Below are 27,925 nucleotides of genomic sequence, written 5' to 3'. Positions count from 1 at the left end.
GGTCTTCTGCATTGGCAGGCAGATTCTTCACCACTGAGGCAACTACTTTACAGGGCTATTATGAAGAGAACTGAAATGCATAAGCACTCTGGTGCAGTCTGACAGTTTGTGTTCTATAAACACTAGGTCTCTAGCCAGTTCTCTTTTCTTCTTTCTCTATTTGGCATTTATCACACTGCACTGATATCATTTATCTACCTCAGTTCATTGCAAGCTCCTTTGCTGCAAGTTCCTTCAGGTATTTATTTGATTTCACCCAGCATGGTTGCCCAATAAATGTTTGTTAAATAAATGAAATAACAAAGTCTTTTAAACAAGGTGTAAAAACAACTACAGGTTTTGTGGGAATCAAATCTGTTTAAGGTAACCCCCTGAGGGAGGAGGTAACAGGAAGTTTTTGTTCAATGTGCACATATTTCCATTTGGGAAAATGAAAAACTTCTGGAAATGGGCAGCAGTGATAGCTGCACAATTTGTGAATATGCTTAATGCCACACAACTGTACTAAAAATGGTGAATTTTATGTTTTATACGTTTTTGTTTCCACCAATAGTTTCAAGTCTCTCCCTTGATAGAAATCCTTGTTGTTGTTTAGTGGCTAAGTTGTGTCCAACTCTTTGTGACCCTTTTGGACTGTAGCCCGCCAGGTTCCTCTGTACAAGGAATTTCCCAGGCAAGAATACTGGAGTGCGTTGCCATTTCTTTCTCCATTTCTTTCATCTCCTTAACCCAGGGATCAAATGTGCATTTCCTGCATTGCAGATGGCTTCTTTATCGCTGAGCCATCAGGAAAGCCCTTTATATGTTTATATCTAGTGCATGCAAGTGGAATCACTTCAGTCCTGTCCAGCTCTTTGTGACCCTATGGACTGTAGCCAGCCAGGCCCCTCTATTCATGGATTCTTTAGGCAAGAATACTGGAGTGGGTTTCCATGTCCGCCCCCAGGGGATCTTCCTAGGGATCAAACCCCCATCTCCTGAGTTGGCAGGTCGGTTCTTTACCACTAGTGCAACCACAGTAATAGTAATTAATTCATCCATGCTGCGCGGGTGCAGGAGGGCCTAGAGGAGCTATCCCACGTTGAAGGTCAGGAAGGGCAGTGGTGAGGAGATACCCCTCATCCAAGGTAAGGAGCAATGGCTGCGCTTTGCTGGTGCAGCCGTGAAGAGATCCCCCACGCCCAAGGTAAGAGAAACCCAAGTAAGACGGTAGGTGTTGCAAGAGGGCATCAGAGGGCAAACACACTGAAAACATACTCACAGAAAACTAGTCAATCTAATCACACTAGGACCACAGCCTTGTCTAACTCAATGAAACTAAGCCATGCCCGTGGGGCAACCCAAGATGGGCGGGTCATAGTGGAGAGATCTGACAGAATGTGGTCCACTGGAGAAGAGAATGGCAAACCACTTCAGTATTCTTGCCTTGAGAACCCCATGAACAGTATGAAAAGGCAAAATGATAGGATACTGAAACAGGAACTCCCCAGGTCAGTAGGTGCCCAATATGCTACTGGAGATCAGTGGAGAATTAACTCCAGAAAGAATGAAGGGATAGAGCCAAAGCAAAAAGAATACCCAGCTGTGGATGTGATTGGTGATAGAAGCAAGGCCCGATGCTGTAAAGAGCAATATTGCATAGGAACCTAGAATGTCAGGTCCATGAATCAAGGCAAATAGGAAGTGGTCAAACAAGAGATGGCAAGAGTGAATGTCGACATTCTAGGAATCAGCAAACTGAAATGGACTGGAATGGGTGAATTTAACTCAGATGACCATTATATCTACTACTGCGGGCAGGAATCCCTCAGAAGAATTGGAGTGGCCATCGTGGTCAACAAAAGAGTCCGAAATGCAGTACTTGGATGCAATCTCAAAAATGACAGAATGATCTCTATTCGTTTCAAAGGCAAACCATTCAATATCACAGTAATCCAAGTCTATGCCCCAACCAGTAATGCTGAAGAAGCTGAAGTTGAACGGTTCTATGAAGACCTACAAGACCTTTTAGAACTAACACCCAAAAAAGATGTCCTTTTCATTATAGGGGACTGGAATGCAAAAGTAGGAAGTCAAGAAACACCTGGAGTAACAGGCAAATTTGGCCTTGGAATACGGAATGAAGCAGGGCAAAGACTAATAGAGTTTTGCCAAGAAAATGCACTGGTTATAACAAACACCCTCTTCCAACAACACAAGAGAAGCCTCTATACATGGACATCACCAGATGGTCAACACCGAAATCAGATTGATTATGTTCTTTGCAGCCAAAGATGGAGAAGCTCTATAGAGTCAGCAAAAACAAGACCAGGAGCTGACTGTGGCTCACATCATGAACTCCTTATTGCCAAATTCAGACTTAAATTGAAGAAAGCAGGGAAAACCACTAGACCATTCAGGTATGACCTAAATCAAATCCCTTATGATTATACAGTGGAAGTGACAAATAGATTTAAGGGCCTAGACTGATAGATAGAGTGCCTGATGAACTATGGAATGAAGTTCGTGACATTATACAGAACACAGGGATCAAGACCATCCCCATGGAAAAGAAATGCAAAACAGCAAAATGGCTGTCTGGGGAGGTCTTACAAATAGCTGTGAAAAGAAGATAAGTGAAAAGCAAAGGAGCAAAGGAAAGATATAAGCATCTGAATGCAGAGTTCCAAAGAACAGCAAGAAGAGATAAGAAAGCCTTCCTCAGCGATCAGTGCAAAGAAATAGAGGAAAACAACAGAATGGGAAAGACTAGAGATCTCTTCAAGAAAATTAGAGATACCAAGGAAACATTTTGTGCAAAGATGGGCTCGAAAAAGGACAGAAATGGTATGGACCTAACAGAAGCAGAAGATATTAAGAAGAGGTGGCAAGAATACACAGAAGAACTGTACAGAAAAGATCTTCACGACCCAGATAATCACGATGGTGTGATCACTGACCTAGAGCCAGACATCCTGGAATGTGACGTCAAGTGGGCCTTAGAAAGCATCACTACAAACAAAGCTGGTGGAGGTGATGGAATTCCAGTGGAGCTATTCCAAATCCTGAAAGATGATGCCGTGAAAGTGCTGCACTCAATATGCCAGCAAATTTGGAAAACTCAGCAGTGGCCACAGGACTGGAAAAGATCAGTTTTCATTCCAATCCCAAATAAAGGCAATGCCAAAGAATGCTCAAACTACCGCACAATTGCACTCATCTCACGTGCTAGTAAAGTAATGCTCAAAATTCTCCAAGCCAGGCTTCAGCAATACATGAACCGTGAACTTTCTGATGTTCAAGCTGGTTTTAGAAAAGGCAGAGGAACCAGAGATCAAATTGCCAACATCCACTGGATCATGGAAAAAGCAAGAGAGTTCCAGAAAAACATCTATTTCTGCTTTATTGACTATGCCAAAGCCTTTGACTGTGTGGATCACAATCAACTGTGGAAAATTCTGAAAGAGATGGGAATACCAGACCACCTGATCTGCCTCTTGAGAAATTTGTGTGCAGGTCAGGAAGCAACAGTTAGAACTGGACATGGAACAATAGACTGGTTCCAAATAGGAAAAGAAGTTCGTCAAGGCTGTATATTGTCACCCTGTTTATTTAACTTCTATGCAGAGTACATCATGAGAAACGCTGGGCTGGGGAAAGCACAAGCTGGAATCAAGATTGCCGGGAGAAATATCAGTAACCTCAGATATGCAGATGACACCACCCTTATGGCAGAAAGTGAAGAGGAACTAAAAAGCCTCTTGATGAAATTGAAAGTGGAGAGTGAAAAAGTTGGCTTAAAGCTCAACATTCAGAAAACGAAGATCATGGCATCTGGTCCCATCACTTCATGGGAAATAGATGGAGAAACAGTGGAAACAGTGACAGACTTTATTTTTCTGGACTCCAAAATCACTGCAGATGGTGACTGCAGCTATGAAATTAAAAGACACTTACTCCTTGGAAGGAAAGTTATGACCAACCTAGATAGCATATTCAAAAGCAGAGACATTACTTTGCCAACAAAGGTTCATCTAGTCAAGGCTATGGTTTTTCCTGTGGTCATGTATGGATGTGAGAGTTGGACTGTGAAGAAGGCTGAGCACCGAAGAATTGATGCTTTTGAACTGTGGTGTTGGAGAAGACTCTTGAGAGTCCCTTGGACTGCAAGGAGATCCAACCAGTCCATTCTGAAGGAGATCAGCCCTGGGATTTCTTTGGAAGGAATGATGCTAAAGCTGAAACTCCAGTACTTTGGCCACCTCATGCGAAGGGTTGACTCATTGGAAAAGACTCTGATGCTGGGAGGGATTGGGGGCAGGAGGAGAAGGGGATGACAGAGGCTGAGATGGCTGGATGGCATCACTGACTCGATGGACGTGAGTCTCAGTCAACTCCGGAAGTTGGTGATGGACAGAGAGGCCTGGCATGCTGTGATTCATGGGGTCACAAAGAGTTGGACACGACTGAGCGACTGATCTGATCTGATCTGAGGAGAATGGAGTCCATATTTAGACCAATTGGAGACTTGACTTGGATCTGAAAGTTACTCCCCAACAAAAGGAAGATGGAATGTGACTCTCTGAGCTCCACACGTGTGGCAGGCAGGGGCAATAGTGAGAGTCACTCAGACACTCTTTCCGTTAGTGCGGACAGGAGCTATAGCTTGGTGAGAAATGACTGGTGGGGAATTCCCTGGTGGTCCAATGGTTAGGACTTGGTGCTTTCGCTGCTGTGGGCCTGGATTCGATCCCTGGTTGGGGAACAAAGATCCTGCAAGCTGAACAGCATGGCAAAGAAAAGACTTGTTGTAACTTCCCTGGCTTCCAATGCAGGGGGCACAGTTTCGATGCCTGGTTGGGGAATTAAGATCCTACATGATGCCTACTGAGACCAAAAAACAAAACTGAAAAAGACTGGTGACTGGTGGCAGCAATGTTGGGAAGAATATATTCAAGAACTTTAAATACACTGGATAGCCCCATAATTTAAACCTGAATGCTGAGGACTCGCAGATACAGAGACTAAGAGAATTTTGTATTTATAATATTATTAGAGCACTGACCCCTGGTACTTAGGCCTTCCCTTGAACTTGGACAGTCTGCTCAGGAGTCACTGATAACCTCCCCAGCATCAAACCTCATTTCTGTCTCCTTCCTGCTGGAGGCCTGTGGCCTAGCATGTCAGACTACAGCATTTTCTGTTGTTGTTCAGTGGCTCAGTCATGTCCAACTCTTTGTGACCCCTGGACTACAGCACACCAGGCTTCCCTGTTCATCACAAACTCATGTCCATCGAGTCAGTGATGCCATCCAATCATCTCATCCTCTGTTGTCTCCTCTTTTCCAATGAGTCAGCTCTTCCCATCAGGTGGCCCAATATTGGAGCTTCAGCTTCAGCATCAGTCCTTTGAATGAATATTTAGTGTTGATTTACTTTAGGATTGACTGATTTGATCTCATTACAGTCCAAGAGATTCTCAAAAGTCTTCTCCAACATCACAGTTCAAAAGCATCAATTCTTTGGCGCTTAACCTTCCATATGGTCCAACTCTCACATCAGTACATGACTCCTGGAAAAAGCATAGCTGTGACTATATAGACCTTTTCCGGCAAAGTAATGTCTCTGCTTTCTAATATGCTGTCTAGGTTTGTCATAGCTTTCCTTCCACAGAGTAAGCAGCTTTTAATTTCATGCCTGCAGCCAGTGTCTGCAGTGATTTTGGAGCTCAGGAAAATAAAGTCTGTCACTGTTTCCACTGTTGTTCCATCTATTTGCCATGAAGTGATGGGACCACATGCCGTGATCTTCGTTTTTTGGATGTTGAGTTTTAAGCCAGCTTTTTTTCACTCTCCTCTTTCACTTTCATCAAGAGGCTCTTTAGTTCTTCTTCGCTAGAAGCCATAAGGGTGGTGCCATCTGTGTATCTGAGGCTATTGATATTTCTCCCTGCAATCTTGATTCCACCTTGTGCTTCATCCAGTCTGGCATTTCACATGATGTACTCTGCATGTAAGTTAAATAAGCAGGGTGACAATATACAGCTTTGGCATACTCCTTTCCCAATTTTGAAGCAGTCCATTGCTCCATGTCTGGTTGTAACTATTGCTTCTTGACCTGCATACAGTTTTAGCAGGAGGCTGGTAAAGTGGTCTGGTGTTCCCATCTCTTTAAGAATTTTCTATAGTTTGTTGTGATCCACACAATCAAAGGCTTTAGCATAGTCAATAAAGGAGAGGTAGATGTTTTTCTGGAATTCTCTTGCTTTTTCTACAATCCAGTGGATGTTGGAGATTTGATCTCTGGTTCCTATGCCTTTTCTAAATCCAGCTTGTAAATCTGGAAGTTCTCAATTCACATACTGTTGAATCCTAGTTTGAAGGATTTTGAGTGTTACCTTGCTAGCATATGAAATGAGTGCAGCTGTGCAGTAGTTTGAACATTCTTTGGCAGTATTCTTACCCATGGAGTAGTTAGCCAGAGGGAGCTTGCAGGTAAAGAATCCTCTCCTATTTTTAGGCAGCAATCTATGGAAAAATAAAGATTCCTCATGTCTAGAGTGCACAGCTAAGCACAGGCAAGCACTGCTTCAGATAGAACCTGACCTTTGCCAGGCTTCTTGTTAGAGTGTGCAGCTGAGCTGGGGAGGTCCCCAAAATTCTAGCTCCTCTGACCAAGCCCACTGGTCTCAAAGAGGAGGAATTTGACTCCTGGTTCCCTTTCTGTCCATCTTCCCTATTTGAGGAGAGAGAAATTAGAAATTATGCAAGTAAATGTGGATTAGGGATCATTTCTTTAAATTATCGGAGAAGGCAATGGCACCCCACTCCAGTACTCTTGCCTGGAAAATCCGTGTCTGACCCTCAGTGACCCCATGGACTGCAGCCTTCCAGGCTCCTCTGTCTATGGGATTCTCCAGGCAAGAATACTGGAGTGGGTTGCTATGCCCTCCTCCAGGGGATCTTCCTGACCCACGGGTGGAACCTGGGTCTCCTGCAGATACTACATTGCAGGTGGATTCTTTACCACTGAGCCACTGAGGAAGCCCAGAGTCCTTAATGATGTTTAGCTAAATAGATGATGAAGGTTCTCCAAAGTCTCTTCTGCTGTTGATTTTAAAACTCATAACTAGTGTTTTATTGCCACCTTATGGCAAAAGTTGGGCTTTGCAATGAACATTTAATTTTCAGAGCTTCCCTGGTGGCTCAGATGGTGAAGTATGGGCCTGCAAAGCAGGAGACCTGGGTTGGGAAGATATCCTGAGGAAGGAAATAGCTACCCACTCCAGTATTCTTGCCTGGAGAATTCCATTTTAAAAATAATAGCTAGCGTTTTATTGTCACGTTGTGTCAAAAACTGGGCTTTGCAATGGACATTTAATTTTCAATCAGCTCTAAATTCTAACTTTATTTGCTGCCGAAGTACTGCTTAGAGACAGATAGCATATGAGAAATCTTAGATAATTTAAGGAGACTAAATAATAGAAATTCAAATTTAGGGGTTATTTCAGAATGCTTTCTAAGCCCTTAAATTTCCAGGTTTACCCAAAGGATACATATAACTGAGACTTGGTTTTGAGGTTGTGATGGTGATAAAAACAATCATTGTAATTATATAGCTAACATCCATTGAGTGCTTACTATGTTCCAAAAATATTCTAATATTTTTCAGTAGTACTCATTTACCAACAACAACTCTCTGAGGTAAGTTCTCTTGTCTGTGTGTTAGTCACTCTGTCGTGTCCGACTCTTTGTGACCCCATAGCCCACCAGGCTCCTCAGTCCATGAAATTCTGCAGGCAAGAATGCTGGAGTGGGTAGCCATTTCCTTCTCCAGGGCATCTTCCCAACCCAGCGATCAAACCTGGTCTCCTGCATTGCAGGTAGATTCTTTACTGTCTGAACCACCAGGGAAGCCCAAGTTCTCTTATCTACAATTTTTAAAAGAGAAAACTGAGATAAAATGAAGTTAATAATTTGCACAAGGGACTTTCCTGGTAGTTCAGTGGCTAAGACTTTGCGATCCTAATGCAGAGAGACCAGGTTTGATCCATAGATGGGAAATAGATCCCACATGCTGCAAAGAAGAGTTAGTTCTGTTTTTTATTACAGTGTATATCTATTATAAGTAAATAAAATAGAAGCATAAACATTGAAAGCTAAACTAAAATTATAAGCAATTTCAAGCTCCTACTATTAACAATCACTTTTATTGTGTGTGAATTCATGTATTTATCTGTGTGTATCCTTTTGAAAAAATACAGATCCTATTCAAAAATAGAATAATAGTTTGCCAAACTGTTTTAGACCTTGCAGTTTTTTCTCAATACATTATGGATATCCTACTATGCTGACATATGTATTTTTATAGCAAAATTTAAAGGCTGCATCTTATACAAAATAATTTACTCTAACCTCATACTTTCAAATTACCTTTGCATCTTTGTTGAAATCAATTAGGCATATGTGTGTGGGTCTACTGCTAGATTCTCTCTTCTGTTCTACTACTGATCTATTTGTCTTTCTTGATTCTAATGTCGCAAATTGATCAGTGTAGCTTTATACTAAAACCTGAAGTCAGATGGTGTAAGTTAGCCCACTTTGTTTTTTTTCAAAGTTGTATTGAGTGTTCTATGTCCTGTGCATTTCAACATGAATTTTAGAATTAGCTGTCAACATCTACCAAGGAGTCTGCTGAGATTTTAATTGGGATTGCATTAAATCTATATAGAAATTGGCGAGAATTGATATTTTATCCATGTTTATCTGTAAACATGCCATCTATCTCCATTTAAGAATAATTTCTCTCATTATATTTTGTAGTTAGTAGAACACAGGTCTTTCACATTTTTTCCTTATATTTATCTCTTAAGTAATTCATGTTTTATGTGATCATAAATGGTATTGTTATTTTAAACTTCCAGTTGTTTGTTGCTTGTATATTGATTTTATATTTTCCAACCTTGCTAAACTACTTATTAGCTCTAGTAAATACATAGATATATAGATTTCATATGATTTTCTATAGATGATCACGTTATCTGTGATTAAAGACAATTTTACTTCTACATCTCCAATCAGGATATTCTTTATTTCTATTTCTTGCCTGGTGGGCTGGTGAAAACCTTCAGTACAATGTTAAATGGAAGTGATGAGAGTAGACATCTTTGCCTGTTTCCTCATCTTGGTAGGAAGAATTTCATCTTTGAACAGGATGGTGTTAGCAGTACAGTTTTCATAGAAACCTTTTAACAAGTTGAGGCTATTTCTTCTATCCCTAGTTTTTGAAGGAGTGTTTTTTTATCAGGATCAATGCTGGGTATTTTTCAAGCTCCTTTTCTTCATCTATTGAGATGATGGTATTGTTTTCCTTTTTTAGTTTTTTAATAGGGTAATTTTCATTGATTGGTTTTTCAAATGCTAAACTAACTTTGCACCCCTTAGACAAACTCTTCTTGGTCATGATGTATTATCCTTTTAGTATGGTGTTAGATTTGATTCAATGCTTTCAATAGATATCTAGTTCCTGACTAATTTTCCTAAATCACTGCTTTTATGAGGTCAATATTTTTCCACAAACTAATGATCCACAATGTGGTTTATTAAAGCATTATGGAAATTTGTCTCAAATCAGAAAGAGCCAAGATGTCCAACAATAGAGAAGTATTAAGTGCAATTTGATGTATCAATAATTATTCAGTCATAAAGAACATAGTATAGAGAAAATTGATCTGAAGAAAATATTTGAACATTATTAAATATAAAGAAAAGCATGAAACAAGCCACCTGGCAGTAAGTACAAATTCTATAAAAAGAAGTAAATATCCATTGACTCAGAATTTTTGCTTCTTGGAATTCATCTAAGAAAATACTGAAGAATGAGTGCAAAGATTCCAAGTTCATTTCACGTAAGAATTTTTAAATTTTTATATTTTCCTGTTTATTAGTATATTAAAAAACACACATTAAAAAGAAGAAAGCTCTTTTTAAAAATATAAATTTATTTATTTTAATTGGAGGCCAATTAATTTACAATATTGTATTGGATTTGCCATACATCGACATGAATCTGCCACGGGTGTACACGTGTTCCCCATCCTGAACCTCCCTCCCACCTCCCTCCCCATGTCTCTTTTGCTGTCTTGCATACAGGGTTATTGTTACCATCTTTCTAAATTCCATATATATGCATTAGTATACTGTATTGGTGTTTTTCTTTCTGGCTTACTTCACTCTGTATAATAGGCTCCAGTTTCATCCACCTCATTAGAACTGATTCAAATGTATTCTTTTTAATGGCTGAGTAATATTCCATTGCGTATATGTACCACTGCTTTCTTATCCATTCATCTACCGATGGACATCTAGGTTGTTTCCATGTCCTGGCTATTATAAATAGTGCTGCGATGAACATTGGGGGACATGTGTCTCTTTCAATTCTGGTTTCCTCAGTGTGTATGCCCAGCAGTGGGATTGCTGGGTCGTATGACAGTTCTATTTCCAGTTTTTTAAGGAATCTCCACACTGTTCTCCATAGTAGCTGTACTAGTTTGCATTCCCACCAACAGGGTAAGAGGATTCCCTTTTCTCCACACACTCTCCAGAATTTATTGCTTCTAGACTTTTGGATAGCAGCCATTCTGACTGGCATGAAATGGTACCTCATTGTGGATTTGATTTGCATTTCTCTAATAATGAGTGATGTTGAGCATCTTTTCATGTGTTTGTTAGCCATCTGTATGTCTTCTTTGGAGAAATGTCTATTTAGTTCTTTGGCCCATTTTTTAATTGGGTCATTTCTTTTTCTGGAATTGAGCTGCAGGAGTTGCTTGTATGTTTTTGAGATTAATTCTTTGTCAGTTGCTTCATTTGCTATTATTTTCTCCCATTCTGAAGGCTGTCTTTTCACCTTGCTAATAGTTTCCTTTGTTGTGCAAAAGCTTTTAAGTTTATTAGGTCCCATTTGCTTATTTTTGCTTTTATTTCCAATATTCTGGGAGATGGGTCATAGAGGATCCTGCTGTGATTTATGTCTGAGAGTGTTTTGCCTATGTTCTCCTCTAGGAGTTTTATAGTTTCTGGTCTTACATTGAGATCTTTAATCCATTTTGAGTTTATTTTTGTGTATGGTGTTAGAAAGTGTTCTAGTTTCATTCTTTTACAAGTGGTTGACCAGTTTTCCCAGCACCACTTGTTAAAGAGATTATCTTTTCTCCATTGTATATTCTTGCTTCCTTTGTTGAAGATAAGGTGTCCATAGGTGCGTGGATTTATCTCTGGGCTTTCTATTTTGTTCCATTGATCTATATTTCTGTCTTTGTGCCAGTACCATACTGTCTTGATGACTGTACCTTTGTAGTAGAGCCTGAAGTCAGGCAGGTTGATTCCTCCAGTTCCATTCTTCTTTCTCAAGATTGCTTTGGCTATTCGAGGTTTTTTGTATTTCCATACAAATTGTGAAATTATTTGTTCTAGTTCGGTGAAAAATACTGTTGGTAGCTTGATAGGGATTACATTGATTCTAGATTGCTTTGGGTAGTACACTCATTTTCACAATATTGATTCTTCCAATTCATGAACACGGTATATTTCTCCATCTATTTGTGTCCTCTTTGATTGCTTTCACCAGTGTCTTATAGTTTTCTATATATAGGTATTTAGTTTCTTTCGGTAGATATATTCCTAAGTATTTTATTCTTTTCGTTGCAATGGTGAATGGAATTGTTTCCTTAATTTCTCTTTCTATTTTCTCATTATTAGTGTATAGGAATGCAAGGTGTTTTTTCTGTGTTGATTTTATATCCTGCAACTTTATTATATTCATTGATTGTGTCTAGTAATTTTCTGGTGGAGTCTTTAGGGTTTTCTATGTAGAGGATCATGTCATCTGCAAACAGTAAGAGTTTAACTTCTTCTTTTCCAATTTGGATTCCTTTTATTTCTTTTTCTGCACTGATTGCTGTGGCCAAAACTTCCAAAACTATGTTGAATAGTAGTGGTGAAAGTGGGCACCCTTGTCTTGTTCCTGACTTTGGGGGAAATGCTTTCAGTTTTTCACCATTGAGGATAATGTTTGCTGTGGGTTTGTTATATATAGCTTTTATTATGTTGAGGTATGTTCCTTCTATTCCTGCTTTCTGGAGGGTTTTTATCATAAATGGATGTTGAATTTTGTCAAAGGCTTTCTCTGCATCTATTGAGATAATCATATGGCTTTTATTTTTCAATTTGTTAATGTGGTGTATTATGTTGATTGATTTGTGGATATTGAAGAATCCTTGCATCCCTGGGATAAAGCCCACTTGGTCATGATGTATGATCTTTTTAATGTGTTGTTGGATTCTGATTGCTAGAATTTTGTGAAGGATTTTTGCATCTATGTTCATCAGTGATATTGGCCTGTAGTTTTCTTTTTTTGTGACATCTTTGTCAGGTTTTGGTAGTAGGGTGATGGTGGCCTCATAGAATGAGTTTAGCAGTTTACCTTCCTCTGCCATTTTCTGGAAGAGTTTGAGTAGGTTAGGTGTTAGCTCTTCTCTAAATTTTTGGTAGAATTCAGCTGTGAAGCTGTCTGGACCTGGGCTTTTGTTTGTTGGAAGATTTCCGATTACAGTTTCAATTTCTGTGCTTGTGATGGGTCTGTTAAGATTTTCTATTTCTTCCTGGTTCAGTTTTGGAAAGTGGTATTTTTCTAAGAATTTGTCCAGTTCTTCCAAGTTGTCCATTTTATTGGCATATAATTGCTGATAGTAGTCTCATGATACTTTGTACTTCTGTGTTGTCTGTTGTGACCTCTCCATTTTCATTTCTAATTTTGTTGATTTGATTTTTCTCCCTTTGTTTCTTGATGAGTCTGGCTAATGGTTTGTCAATTTTATTTATCTTCTCAAAGAACCAGCTTTTGGCTTTGTTGATTTTTGCTATGGTCTCTTTTGTTTCTTTTGCATTTATTTCTGCCCTAGTTTTTAAGATTTCTTTCCTTCTACTAACCCTGGGGTTCTTCATTTCTTCCTTTTCTAGTTGCTTTAGGTGTAGAGCTAGGTTATTTATTTGACTTGTTTCTTGAGGTAAGCCTGTATTGCTATGAACCTTCCCCTTAGCACTGCTTTTACAGTGTCCCATAGGTTTTGAGTTGTTGTGTTTTCATTTTCATTCGTTTCTATGCATAGTTTGATTTCTTCTGTGATTTGTTGGTTATTCAGCAGCATGTTGTTCAGCCTCCATATGTTGGAATTTTAAATAGTTTTTCTCCTGTAATTGAGATCTAATCTTACTGCATTGTGGTCAGAAAAAATGTTTGGAATGGTTTCAATTTTTTCGAATTTACCAAGGCTAAATTTGTGGCCTAGGATATGATCTGTCCTGGGGAAGGTTCCATGTGCACTTGAGAAAAAGGTGAAATTCATTGTTTTTGCGTGAAATGTCCTATAGATATCAATTAGGTCTAACTGGTCTAGTGTATCATTTAAAGTTTGTGTTTCCTTAATTTTCTTTTAGTTGATCTATCCATAGGTGTGAGTGGGGTATTAAAGTCTCCCACTATTATTGTGTTATTGTTAATTTCCCCTTTAATACTTGTTAGCATTTGTCTTGTATATTGCAGTGCTCCTATGTTGGGTGCATATATATTTATAATTGTTATATCTTCTTCTTGGATTGATCCTTTGATCATTATGTAGTGTCCTTCTTTGTCTCTTTTCACAGCCTTTGTTTTAAAGTCTATTTTATCTGATATGAGTATCGCTATTCCTGCTTTCTTTTGGTCTCTATTTGCATGGAATATCTTTTTCCAGCCCTTCACTTCCAGTCTGTATGTGTCCCTTTTTTTGAGGTGGGTCTCTTGTAGACAACATATATATGGGTCTTGTTTTTGTATCCATTCAGCCATCTTTGTCTTTTGGTTGGGGCATTCAACCAATTTACATTTAAGGTAATTATTGATAAGTATGATCCCATTGTCCTTTACTTATTGTTTTGGGTTCGAGTTTATACACCCTTTATGTGTTTCCTGTCTAGAGAAGATCCTTTAGTATTTGCTGGAGAGCTGGTTTGGTGGTGCTGAATTCTCTCAGCTTTTGCTTGTCTGTAAAGCTTTTGATTTTTCCTTCATATTTGAATAAGATCCTTGCTGGGTACAGTAATCTGGGCTGTAGGTTATTTTCTTTCATCACTTTAAGTATGTCTTGCCATTCCTTTCTGGTCTGAAGAGTTTCTATTGAAAGATCAGCTGTTAGCCTTATGGGAATTCCCTTGTGTGTTATTTGTTGTTTTTCTGTTGCTGCTTTTAATATTTGTTCTTTGTGTTTGATCTTTGTTAATTTGATTAATATGTGTCTTGGGTGTTTCGCCTTGGGTTTATCCTGTTTGGGACTCTCTGGGTTTCTTGGACTTGGGCACTTCATTTTCAAACAAAGAATTTTGTGGCCTGTTATTAAAATTCAGAATCTCATATATTCCTCATAGAAGTAGATATTCAACCTTACTAGTGTTCAGGTAAATAAAACTGAAACAAAAACTAAAGTCATATTTTATCATGTACAGAATGGCAAAACATAAGCAATTGAAATATCAACTACTGGTAAAGTTGTGAAGCACCATGGCCTTCACACATTGACAGTAGATGGAAAATTGCCACAGCACTTGGTAAAACTCCATGGCTGACTCTTCTATAGTTGGCTGTACAAATGTCCTAGGACCAAAAATACCATGCCTGGAATTATGCCCAAGAGGAAAGAATGAATATCTTCACTAAAAGACATGTACAGAAATATTCACCATAGTAGTATTTGAAATACTATAACACTGAAAATAACTCAACTTCTTCCCAGTACATTAGTATAGGACTTGACAAGCTTGTCTTTAATGTTTTAAAAGTGTATATTTTAGGCTTTTTAGGCCGTAAATTCTTAGCCACACCTAAACAGTTTTTTTTTTGCTGTATCCCAAAAGCAACCATCTGTGATACACATAGAAATGGCGTGTCTCAGCTTAGGTAAAATATCATGGATCAAGTTTGTTGACTCCTGCTCTGGATTAGATAGATAACTTTATGGTAAGATTGCACGTTGAAAAAGTAGACTGCAATGTAGTTCACAAACATAATACTGAATGAAAGAAGCCAGACATAATAGTGTAAAGGCAATATGATTTCCCTGGTATATACCTCAAAAATACACAAACTAAGTCACATATTGTGAAAGTCGTTCAGTCGTGTCTGACTCTTTGTGACCCCATGAACTATACAATCCATGGAATTCTCCAGGCCAGAGTACTGGATGGGTAGCTTTTCCCTTCTCCAGCAGATTTTCCCAACCCAGGGATTGAAACCAGGTCTCCCACATTGCAGGCAGATTCTTTACCAACTGAGCCACAGGGGAAGCTCTAATATATTGTACTGAACACTAATTTGTGATGGATGTGGGGAAAATTGCCAAGATAATACTAATTTTTTCTTTGGTTTGTTTATAGTTTCATTTCTGAAAATATATTTTTCAGTGTACTTTTTTTAGGTGAAACTCTATGTATATTAAACTCTGATTTTCCATAAGCAAAGCATATTCAATGAGAAATGGTAAGAAACCTTATTTGTATTTTTTAATCTAAAGGCCTATTGTACAAAATGAATGTTCAGTGTACATATGTGATTTTAGTGCAGTGCATAATTCCACAGCGTATCTCAGTACAGTATGCATCTTTATGTTATTAGAAGTGCTGCCTTGCTTATAGAAAAACACTGTCCTTATTCATACACTGGCTTTCCCTGTCATTCTCTTAGCTGTAGTGAGACATAATGTATTTAGTACTGTTTCATCCAATGAATTCTGTGTCATAGTACTCCAGGTTTGAGGAACAGAAACAATGTTCTGAAAAAAGTAATTTCCTTGGTACACATTTGCCAACAGAGAACTGTCTTAATGTTACCAGGAGTACCAGGAAAATCCTAGAGACTTTTTCCCACTTGCTTATGTATGAGGAAGACATTTTCTTCTAAAGACATGTTTTTCGATTATTTAAGATCTCCATCTTTAATGAAACATAGATCCCATTGGGAGATATTTTATGTTATCCAACTTAAAATAATAAATTAGCTGCCCAAACTCAGGTGTAAATTGTTGGGTGAGAGTAGATTGGAAAGTGTTGGTTGACATGGTCTTCACAGCAGCACTGTTAAAAAGCTAAAGCCGGATTCTGGATGAATGAAATACAACCCAAGGGATTTTTGCATCCCAGAAGACAAGGATGTAGCTGAGGGAAAGTTAAAATGAATAGGAATAGAATGAGATGACTAAAACAGTTCTATGTATACTATATGTGTGACAGTGAAGTCAATAAAGATAGTAAAACTCTTTTGTAATGCAAATGTATCAGTTTCTTGATTTTAGTGAGAAATTATTAATGATTAGTTATGTGGTTTGATCTTTGCCTCAAAAATATCTCCATAGAGTACTGTATTTGATACCTTAATATTGGTGTGGTTTGGCTTCCCTAGTGGCTCAGTGGTAAAGAATCTGCCTACCAATGCAGGAGACACAGGTTTGATAATTGGGAGAAGATCCCCTGGAGAAGAAAAAGGCAATCCACTTCAGTATTCTTGCTTGGGAAATCCCACAGACAGAGGAGCCTGGTGGGCTACCGTCCATGGGGCCACAAAAGAGTCAGACTTGACTTAGTGATAGTAATAAACAACATTTGGGATTATTACACCAAGAATGGGAATAACAATTAAAAATCAACAAAAATTTTCACTAGGTATCATTTCCGCCCAAGTTAAAAATGGACTAATTAAATGAATTTTAACCTGCTGAATTTCCTAGTCTTAGAGAAAATAATGTAGATAAGAGCAAGAAACAAATAAAAGAAGCAATCAGAAAAGGAACACAAACATCTGTGACTCTGTTTCTGTTTTGTAAAAATGTTAGCTTGTACCATATTCTAGATTTCACATGTAAATGTTATCTGATGATATTTAACTTTCTCTGTCTGACTTGTTTCATTCAATATGAAGATCTTTGGGCCCATCCATGGAGCTATGCTCCAAAAGCATATGTATATGTTCCATACATATACATATATGTATATATGTATATATATATATATATTTATATATGTATAAATCTGACATATTTATCTGTCAGATAAATATATGGTTTTCAAAGATTTTCATCAATCTGTATGTGTGTGTATATATATATATATTTGTATGGATATATATATATATATTTGTATGGATATATATATATATATATATATATATATACTTCCTTGGTAGCTCAGATGGTAAAGAATCTACCTGCCACACAGGAGACCCTGGTTCAATTCCTGGGTGGGAAGATCCCCTGGATAAGGGAATGGCTACCCACTCCAGTATTCTTGCCTGGAGAATCCCATGGACAGAGGAGCCTGGTGGGCTACAGTCCATGGTACTACAGAGAGTCAGACATGACTGAGTGACTAAGCACAGCACAACACATTTAAATTTTGTTTTTCTCTGATTTATTTTCCCATTCAGTTCCTGTTATCTCTTACTTCATAAAACTGTATTTCAAACCTAAATGACTTAAAAGAATGGAAATTGATTCATTATCTTGCTTTATTTCTCATGTTAACTGAGGATGCATGAAATATTCATGGAAAGATGGGTTAGGTTGCAAGGTCTTTCATAACTGCACAGGATGTAAATGACTAGCAAAATGAACTCAAAATTCTCCCCTTCCCAGTCCATGTTTTCTCAGAACTTGTCAAATCTGTTATTCAGATGATTTTTCAGACTTTCTGTACTATAGGCCATGACTTTCAGATACTGTCTTCTTAAAGGCTAGACTCAGAAGTGACTTACAATATTTCTGACCATTTTTGTTCATCAAAGTAGGCAGAGTATGGCAAAAATTCAAATGAAAGATAAAGAGGTACTATATCTCTAAGGAAAATATGTGAAAAGTGTGTACAATCTGCTTTATTCTTCCCAAACTATCATTAGTTCATTGTTAATATCTAGTTACTGATTTGCTTATTAATAGTTTTTCAATGCTATTATGATTAAATCTGTGATCAGGTGTGTAGTCTCTTCTTACTTTTGTTGTGCATATACATACACAAAGTGCCTTTATGAAGCACTTCTTAAATAGCACACATATACAGGCAGAGTGCCTGACATTTTGGTCATTCAGGTCATTATGAAAGGAAGATTAGTTCTGAGACCTCATGAAGGAACTCTGTATTACCAGATAGCAAGATGTAGACCAAGTTTTAGGAGAATGGAGAATTTCACTGGTTTCTGCTCAGGATGATGTGACATCATGAAAATGCAAATTCTGGTGTTTAGTTTGCAAATACCTAATATGGATAACAGCAAACAAGATATTTAAAGCAAAAGAATGGAACTCCGCTGATGCAGAAAACTCATCACCATGCATAATGTTTTAGATGAGTCATCTTTGTATATGTGTGTGTGTTAGTCTCTCAGTTGTGTCCAATTATTTGAGCCCACTAGGCTCCTCTGTCCATGGAATTCTCCAGGCAAGAATACTGGAGTGTGTGTGGCCATCCCCTTCTCCAGGGGATCTTTCTAACCCAGGGATTGAACTCTGGTCTTCTGCATTGCAAGCAGATTCTTTACCATCTGAGCCATCAGGTAAGGACATATATGGGCTCTATTCATAGAAAAGTCCCCAAAGCACATACATTTCTATTCCTTGTACATCATTTTCCACTTTAGTAGAAATACTTAATGATAAATATCTAGAAAGCATTATCTTTTCAAATCCTCATACTACAGAGTTTAGAAAATACAAAATAAACATTTCTATAATTCCTGAGGCCTTAAATGTAGTAGAGTGATTCTAAATTGAATAAAATAATTAGCCTCCAATTAAAATAAATAAATTTATATTAAAAAAATAAAATGAATAAAATAAACATAACTCAGAAAAGTATGCACTGTTTAGAGGATGTGAAGGAGTCATAAAGTCAATTAGATATCTCTGAGTAGATGGTTGGAAGACAGGAATATAAGTAGTTTGGTGATGAAGGAAATATTGCCTTGAAAGGACATATTGACAAGAATGACATAGCATCATTTTTCATAATAGATTAAGAGTAGAAATAGCCCAATGTTTGTCAACTGAACAATAGATCAATAATATGTATTATATCTGTAAAATGAAATATTGTTAGATCATTTAATGAAACAGGATTCTGACACATACACAACATGGATGAACCTTGATAAGATTTCACTGAAGAAAAAATGTCTGATAGAAAACACACTCACACACACACACACACACACACACACACACACACACACACACATATTGCATGATTCTGTTTATGTGCAAGGCCAAGAATAGGAAACCACAGAGAATTAGAATGCAGATTAGTGGTTCCCAGGGTAGGGGAAGTGAGGGGAGATTAGTGAGATTAGTAATTAGGAGATTATTAAGAGTTAATAAGGTGGGTTTCTTATTGGACTGATGAAACTATTCTGGAGGTGGATAGTGGTGATAACTGAACAACCTTGTTAACATAGTAAAAACAACAAAAAAAATTGTATATGTTAGAAGGGTGAATTTTATGCATTTGTAATGAATATGCATTATGCATGCATGCAAAGTCACTTCAGTCCTGTCCAACTCTTTGCAATCCCAGGGACTGCATAGCCCACAAGGCTATTCTGTCCATGGGATTCTCCAGGCAAGAATACTGGGGTGGGTTGCCATACCCTCCTCCAGGGGATCTTCCTAACCTAGGGGTTGAACCCACATCTGTTATGTCCTCTGCCTTGGCAGGTGGGTTCTTTACCACTGCTGCCACCTGAGACCCCATATGCATTATATTTCAATATAAAAGAAAATACAATTGGAATAAAAAGTTGGCTTAAAGCTCAACATTCAGAAAACGAAGATCATGGCATCCAGTCCCACCACTTCATGGGAAATAGATGGGGAAACAGTGGAAACTGTGTCAGACTTTATTTTGGGGGGCTCCAAAATCACTACAGATGGTGACTGCAGCCATGAAATTAAAAGACGCTTACTCCTTGGAAGGAAAGTTATGACCAACCTAGATAGCATATTCAAAACCAGAGACATTACTTTGCCAACAAAGGTTCGCCTAGTCAAGGCTATGGTTTTTCCTGTGGTCATGTATGGATGTGAGAGTTGGACCGTGAAGAAGGCTGAGCACCGAAGAATTGATGCTTTTGAACTGTGGTGTTGGAGAAGACTCCTGAGAGTCCCTTGGACTGCAAAGAGATCCAACCAGTCTATTCTGAAGGAGATCAGCCCTGGGATTTCTTTGGAAGGAATGGTGCTAAAGCTGAAACTCCAGTACTTTGGCCACCTCATGTGAAGAGTTGACTCATTGCAAAAGACTGATGCTGGGAGGGATTGGGGTCAGGAGGAGAAGGGGACGACAGAGGATGAGATGGCTGGATGGCATCACTGACTCGATGGATGTGAGTCTGGGTGAACTCTGGGAGTTGGTGATGGACAGGGAGGCCTGGCGTGCTGCGATTCATGGGGTCACAAAGAGTCGGAAACAACTGAGCAACTGATCTGATCTGATCTGATAATTTCTAAATGAGGTATGAAGGAAAATGTTTCAAAAACACAATGAACCATCTAGAAGAGTTGGAAATGATGAAGGATAGATCTTTTTGAGAGTCAGGAGGTTTCCTTTTTGACTAGAGAAGGAGGAGATAGTTTCAGGGTAACTGTGAAACACACCATGCAAGCAATCTGCAGTTTCCTTCCTACCGTAGATCAGCTTGGTGACAATAGTGAAGCATAAAAATTCAACCTTTGCTAAGTTGTTTCTGAATTCACAGGGGCATATAAAGAATTGAAAATGTAATTAATAAAGTGTCTATCTAACACAAAGCCTAAGGGCAGCACCACAGGGATTTAAGCTCCGGTGTATCTGGTAAAAAGGCCGTCTGACTATTGCTTAGCTACACAAGACCTGCTCATCTCAGGTAGGTTTCCAGGTCCTAACTTAATGAATATGGGAGAAAATACTTAAGTTTTAAGGAAAAAAAAAAAAAGATTTATAAGTGAAGCATTTATGCATCGAAACCTTCATTTAATGGTTAGAAATAATATTTTTTTTTTTTGGAATTGAAAAAATCTGTCTGCACTTGTTATTAACCGCAATATAACAGTCCATTTATTTTATTATGTTCTTGGTTCACAGGAAAGTCTTTACTTCTTTTATCACTGGACAAGTGTATACATATATTTAAGGTATGTTTTCTTTGGTCTGTTTTATTAAAAAAAATAGTGTAGGAACCCAATAAAAATTTTTAAAAATGCACAAATTCATCTCCATGTGAACCATATTCTATATTTTTGTTATTTATTCGCTAAGTCATATCTAACTCTGCCAGTCTACTCTGTCCATAAAATTGCTCTGAAGCCTACCAGTCTACTCTGTCCATAAAATTTCCCAGGCAAGAATACTAGAGTGGGTTGTCATTTCTTTCTCCAGGATATCTTCCAGACCCAGGAATCAAACCCAGTTCTCCTGAATTAATAGGCAGATACTTTACTACTGAGTCAACAGGGAAGCCCATATGCCATATTTACTTAGTTCTAAAGAAAAACTCCATAACTTATATTCTATTCCTGTAAACATTAAAATATATATGCATGCACATTATAAATACACATATGTAACAGAGACAGAAATCTATGTATTTTATAAATATTTATTTTTCTTCATTGCATTTCTATTTTATAATGTAAAAAGGCATTTAAACTCTAAAGTGATGCAAATGTTTGTGATAAAATCTGTCCTTTTCACTTCTATTTAGTTATTTTCTTCCAACAGTCAACATATTCATCCTTTAACAAATACCATTCCTCAAAGAGATAATGGACATTATGGGAAAGCAATAATAAATTTCTAGACAAGAGGTTAGTAAAACTTATATATCCCCAAATACCAAACACAAGATAAACTAAAATCAGTAACATAATTATTTATTATTATGATCATTATTCATTCCGTGAACTAAAAAAATGCACAAGGTGAGAGTTGCAAGTTAAGTTTTATTTTAGGCAATATGAGGACTGCAGCCTTGGAAATAGCACCCTGTAGAGTTCCGAGAAACTGTTTCAGAGAGATAAGGGGAGAAGATAGTACATATATGATTTTGGAAAGGGAGAGTACAAGCAATCAAGCACATATTGTTTTATAGAAAGTTTCTGCTGGTCTCATGAAGATTCTGCTAGCCAGGAGAAACAATCGTCATCACGAAGGATATTAGTGCTTTTCTAGATATGAGGATGGAGAAGGCAATGGCACCCCACTCCAGTACTTTTGCCTAGAAAATCCCATGGTCGGAGAAGCCTGGTAGGCTGCAGTCCACAGGGTCGCTAGAGTCGGACACGACTAAGCGACTTCACTTTCACTTTTCACTTTCATGCATTGGAGAAGGAAATGGCAACCCACTCCAGTGTTCTTGCCTGGAGAATCCCAGGGATGGGGAAGCCTGGTGGGCTGCTGTCTATGGGGTCGCACAGAGTCAGACACAACTGAAGTGACTTAGCAGATATGAGGAGATACAAGAATTGGGCTCATGAAATCAGCTCCTGAGAATATCTAACTATCCAATGGCCTGTCCTGCCAGTTTTTCCCTGGCCACTGAGTACTTCATTTCTGCTCTCCACCCTGAATGCCTCCAGGAGGTGTTGGAGGTCAGCAGGTGCAGCAACACATGATTTAATCCTTCTAGAGAGAGATGGAGAAGGAAATGGCAACCGACTGCGGTACTCTTGCCTGGAAAATTCCATGGATGGAGGGGCCTAATAGGCTACAGTCCATGGGGTCGCAAAGAGTCGGACACGACTGAGTGACTTCACTTTCTTTCTTTCTATAGTTCCTTTTGGAGAAGGAAATGGCAACCTGCTCCAGCGTTCTTACCTGGAGAATCCCATGGATGGAGGGGCCTGGTGGGCTACAGTCTATGGGGTTGCAAAGAGTCGGACAAAACTAAGCAACTGACACACACAACACAGAGAGAGAGATGGCAAGCAGTCATGGCAAGGGCCAATTTGTGGCTGACAATTCATGCACTCACTGTTTCTGGAACTAGGTCAGACACATTTAAGCCAGTCATGATTTTTTAGGAAACATAGACATTGTGATTATTTTTTTGCATCCAAGTGAGTATGTTCAAGCATCAAGAATGCTTAGTCCTATGTCTTATGGTCTGGTCTCTCTAACACTGGTGTCTCTTCCAAAGTATTTTGAAGAGGTAAAGGGAGTTAAATTTAGTAAATTTACTCCTTGAGATAAGGAGAGCAGTGCTCAGAGAAGAGCTTGTAGAAAGTAACTTACCTCGTGAATGACATCTAGATTTATATAAAACTTTCTCAAATGTTTATCCTATAAAATTTTTGTTGCTGCATAATAGATAACTATCCTTCCTTAAGAGTGGATATTCATGATCTGAATAATTTTCTAAGTATAAAAAAGACAATTAGAGAGAGAAACTTTGTCCTGTTTTATATTATTTTGCAGATGTGCAGAAGTGGTACACATCCATGTGTTATTTTCTTGATCATTTTCTCAAAAGTTTACCTAAGAACTAAGAAGAATGGATACAGGAACTGCTCCTCTGTGACTGATTTCACTTTCTAGGGGATAACACTGAGAACAAAGTGATCCTATTTACCATGTTTCTCCTTGTTTATCTCATCAGTCTTTTGGCAAATCTTGGAATGATAACCCTGATTAGGATGGATCCCCAGCTGCACACATCCATGTACTTTTTCCTCAGCCACCTCTCCTTCTATGACCTCTGTCTTTCCACAGCCATTGGCCCAAAGATGCTGATGGACCAATTTGCTAAGAAGAAATCAATTCCCTTCTATGGCTGTGCTCTGCAATTATTGGTGCTCTATACCTTTGCAAATTCTGAGTGTCTCCTGCTGGCAGTGATGGCCTATGACCAGTACAAGGCCATCAGCAGCCCCTTGCTGTATGTGGTCAGCATGTCCAGCGGGGTGTGCTCCCTGCTCATGGCTGGGGTTTACCTCGTAGGAATGGCAGATGCTCTGATACACACGACATTAGCATTCCACTATGTTTCCACTTCCCTGGTGGCTCAGACGGCAAAGCGTCTGTCCGGGAGACCCGGGTTCGAGCCCTGGGTTGGGAAGATCCCCTGGAGAAGGAAATGGCAATCCACTCCAGTACTATTGCCTGGAAAATCCCATGGACAGAGGAGCCTGGTAGGCTACAGTCTATGGGGTCGCAAAGAGTCGGACATGACTGAGTGACTTCACTTTCTTTCTTTCTATGTTTCTATGGGTCAAATGAGATTAACCATTTTTTCTGTGATTTACCTCCACTTTTTTTCCTTTCTTGCTCAGGTGCACAGGTCAATGAGTTAGTAATATTCACTAACTTGGTTAGTGGTTTTGGTTTTTATTGAACTGAGAACTATTTCAGGAGTCCTTGTCTTTTATTTTTATATCATCCTTTCAGTCTTGAAGATCCACTCTGCTGAGGGGAGAGTCAAAGCTTTTTCCACCTGCACCTTCCATTTAACTGCTGTGGCGATTTTTCCAGGGAACTTTGCTTTTTATGTATTTCAGGCCAAGTTCATCCTACTCTCTAGGTGAAGACAAAATGACCTCTTTGTTTTAAACTCTTGTGATTCCCCTGCTAAATTCTCTTATATTTAGCCTACGAAACAAGGATGTAAAAGAGGCCTTAGTAAAATTGAAAGCTATATTTTTAAATATTTGTATTGTACACATGTGCACAAAACCACACACATATAGTAATTGTGTAATTAAAATTATATGGCATGACACATGAGAAACAAGTTTCTCAAATTCCTAAATGAATAATTATTTGTATTAAACTCCACTGTTAAGACTGGAGGAGGAAATGGCAATCCACTCCAGTATTCTTGCCTGGAGAATCCCCAAAGAGAGAGGAGCCTGTGCTGAGTGATAAAGCACAGCACCACTGTTAAGAAATATTGCAGTTTTCTACAGATTTCATACTTAGTATGTGGGCAGGGTTTAAATATGGCACTTACTATTTTTGAAAAACCTTTTGACTTTTCTACTTATGCTAATTTTTGATTTATTTGTCATTCAAACATTATTTCAGTCTCACTAAAACATTATGCAATGTCTTAAAGATTTTGTCTTAAAGTAAATCCAAGATTTACTGAGCAATCTTTCAGAATTCAGGTTTTTTATAATTTATAGTACATCTTATAGATTCTATACTAATGAATTTAACCTGGTACTAGTATTAGACATTAATGAACTAAGCAGTTTAGCAATAAATGAGCCACAAAATCATCATGGGATAAAAAATTTGAGGGCATTTGTGAGACATTATGGCATGTTAGGAAAAGTTCTCCTTGTGGAAAAAGCTACAAATTTATAAATTTTTTATTTTATATAAAAGATGTATAGGTTTCTATTCCTATCATATTTTATCAATTCACCAAACTCTTTTAGAACTGTTGCTCATAAAAGGCAGCCTAACTGAAAATATTGTCTGAAAATTAAATTCTAAGACAAACAGGGCATCAGTGGATTGGCAAGTATTGTGTAGTAAATAAACATGTAATCTAGTTAATTTGTCTCCATTCAAATGAAAGATGTATATTACAGCATCTAAAGACTGATTTGACCTGCATATTGGTCCATTTTATTGGATCTAATAAATCTAATATGAAAAAAAGAAAAAAATAAGCCCATTAAATGGAAGTCAAAAATAGTATTTACAGCAGACAACATTTGATTAATAATAGGCTTCCTTGTCTGGAATTGGATAACTTAAAGAAGAACTGAATCTTTTTTTTAGGAAATTCACAATTCAAATCCAAGTTGTGGCAATGGCATGGAGATACTCTTCTGTTCCATGAAAATTCTTGAAATTCCACGAAAATTCTTGAAATTCCACAAAAATAGGGACCAGCATATCAAAAGACTCTGATGTATTCTAGGCTGTCTACTTCAGTCCTCATCACTAACTTTCCTTCTTCTTTCCATAGTACATCCCTTACATATCAGCAATGACTGATGGAAAATATGTGTAATGTCAGTTATTACTTCTTGTCTTTCATTTCTAATTTTATTGACGAGTCTTCTCTTTGCTTCTCTTGATGAGTCTGACTGAAGGTTTATCAACTTTACATTCTCAAAGAACCAGCTTTTAGTTTCACTGACCTTTGTTATTATTTTCTTTATATTTTTCATTTATTTATGCTCTGATCTTTATGTTTTGCTTCCTTCTATTAACTTTGGGTTTTGTTTATTCTTTCTCTAGTTGCTTTAGTGTAACGTAAGGTTGTTTATTTGTGATTTTTCTTGTTTCCTGAGGTAAGACTGTATTGCAATAAGCTTCCTTCTTAGAACCGTTTTTGCTGAGAACCTTAGGTTTGGGATTGTCATGTTTTGCTTGTCATTTGTCTCTAGGTATTTTTTGATTTCCTCTTTGTTTTCTTCAGTGATCCATTGGTTGTTTAGTCCCATATTGTTTAGCCTCCATATGTTTGTATTTTTTACAGCTTTATCTTGTAATGGATTTCTCATATTGTTGTTGGAAACAGATGCTTGTTATTATTTCAATTTTTAAAAATTTACCAAGGCTTGGTTTGTGATCCATGATATGATCTACTGTGGAAAATGTTCCATGTTTACTTGAGATGAAAGTATATTCTGCTTCTTTCAGATGAAATGTCCTACAAATATCAAATCTAATGTGTCGTTTAAGACTTGGTTTACTTATTAATTTTCTGCCTGGGTGATCTGTCCATTGGTGTAATTTGAGTGTTAAAGTTCCCCACTGTTGTTGTGTTACTGCCTATTTCCCCTTTTATAGATATTAGCACTTGCCTTATATATTGAAGTGTTCCTGTGTTGGGTGCATATATATTTACAGTTGTGTCTTCTTCATGGACTGATACCTTGGTCATTGTGTATTGTCTTTCCGTGTCTCTTTAAACATTCTTTATTTTAAAGTCTATCTTGTCTGATATGAATGTTGCTTTTCCAGCTTTCTTTTGATTTTCATTTGCATGGAATATCTTTTTACATCCCATCATTTTCAGTCTGTTTGTGTCTCTAGGTCTGAAGTGGGTTTCTTTGTATATATTTTCTTGGTGAGACTTAACTTGTTCAAATTCTTTGTTCAATTTTTATCAGGTTGTTTGTTGTCTTACTGTCTGTGGGGATTCTTCATATACTTTGGCCACAAGTTCTTTGTCATATCTATATCTATATGGTTTCCAAACATTTCCCCTCAGTCTTTAAATATACATGCATTTATATATATATTCAAAAGCTTGCTTCTCTGATTCATTTTTGCACACTGTTCCACTTATCTCTTGCTACATTAACTGCATTTCATAACTAGATAACTTAGGAGAATGACCACTGACCATGCGTGCTCAGTCATGTCTGACTCTTTGCGACCCCATGGATGGTAACCTGCCAGGCCCCCCTCCCCAAGAAATTTTCCAGTCAAGAATACTGGAGTGGGTTGCCATTTCCTACTCCAGGGGATCTTCCCAACCCAGGGATCGAACTCCTAAACATCTCCTGCTAGACAGTCAGATTCTTTTCTACTGAGCCACCTGGAAAACCCTTGAATATACATGCATTTATATATATATATTCAAAAGCTTGCTTCTCTGATTTATTTTTGCACACTGTTCCACTTATCTCTTGCTACATTAACTGCATTTCATAACTAGATAACTTAGGAGAATGACCACTGACCATGCGTGCTCAGTCATGTCTGACTCTTTGCGACCCCATGGATGGTAACCTGCCAGGCTCCCCTCCCCAAGAAATTTTCCAGTCAAGAATACTGGAGTGGGTTGCCATTTCCTACTCCAGGGGATCTTCCCAACCCAGGGATCGAACTCCTAAACATCTCCTGCTAGACAGTCAGATTCGTTTCTACTGAGC

The 27,925-nt window shown here is 38.1% G+C and overlaps 1 long non-coding RNA gene across 2 annotated transcripts in view; it reads left to right on the top strand.

The window, feature by feature from the left end:
• The window catches only part of LOC113899200, a 56,428-nt gene that overhangs the window by 10,836 nt on the left and 17,667 nt on the right, over positions 1-27,925 (top strand). For both annotated transcript variants that reach the window (XR_003512864.1, XR_003512863.1), the window contains exon 3: positions 21,171-21,220. This is a non-coding gene — a long non-coding RNA (uncharacterized LOC113899200). The remainder of the gene's footprint in view (positions 1-21,170; positions 21,221-27,925) is intronic.

The sequence above is a fragment of the Bos indicus x Bos taurus genome, chromosome 10 (assembly GCF_003369695.1).
Source record: "Bos indicus x Bos taurus breed Angus x Brahman F1 hybrid chromosome 10, Bos_hybrid_MaternalHap_v2.0, whole genome shotgun sequence".
NCBI lineage: Eukaryota > Metazoa > Chordata > Mammalia > Artiodactyla > Bovidae > Bos > Bos indicus x Bos taurus.
The sequence above is the reverse complement of the archived record's forward strand: the minus strand, read 5'-3'. Positions and strand labels throughout refer to the sequence as shown.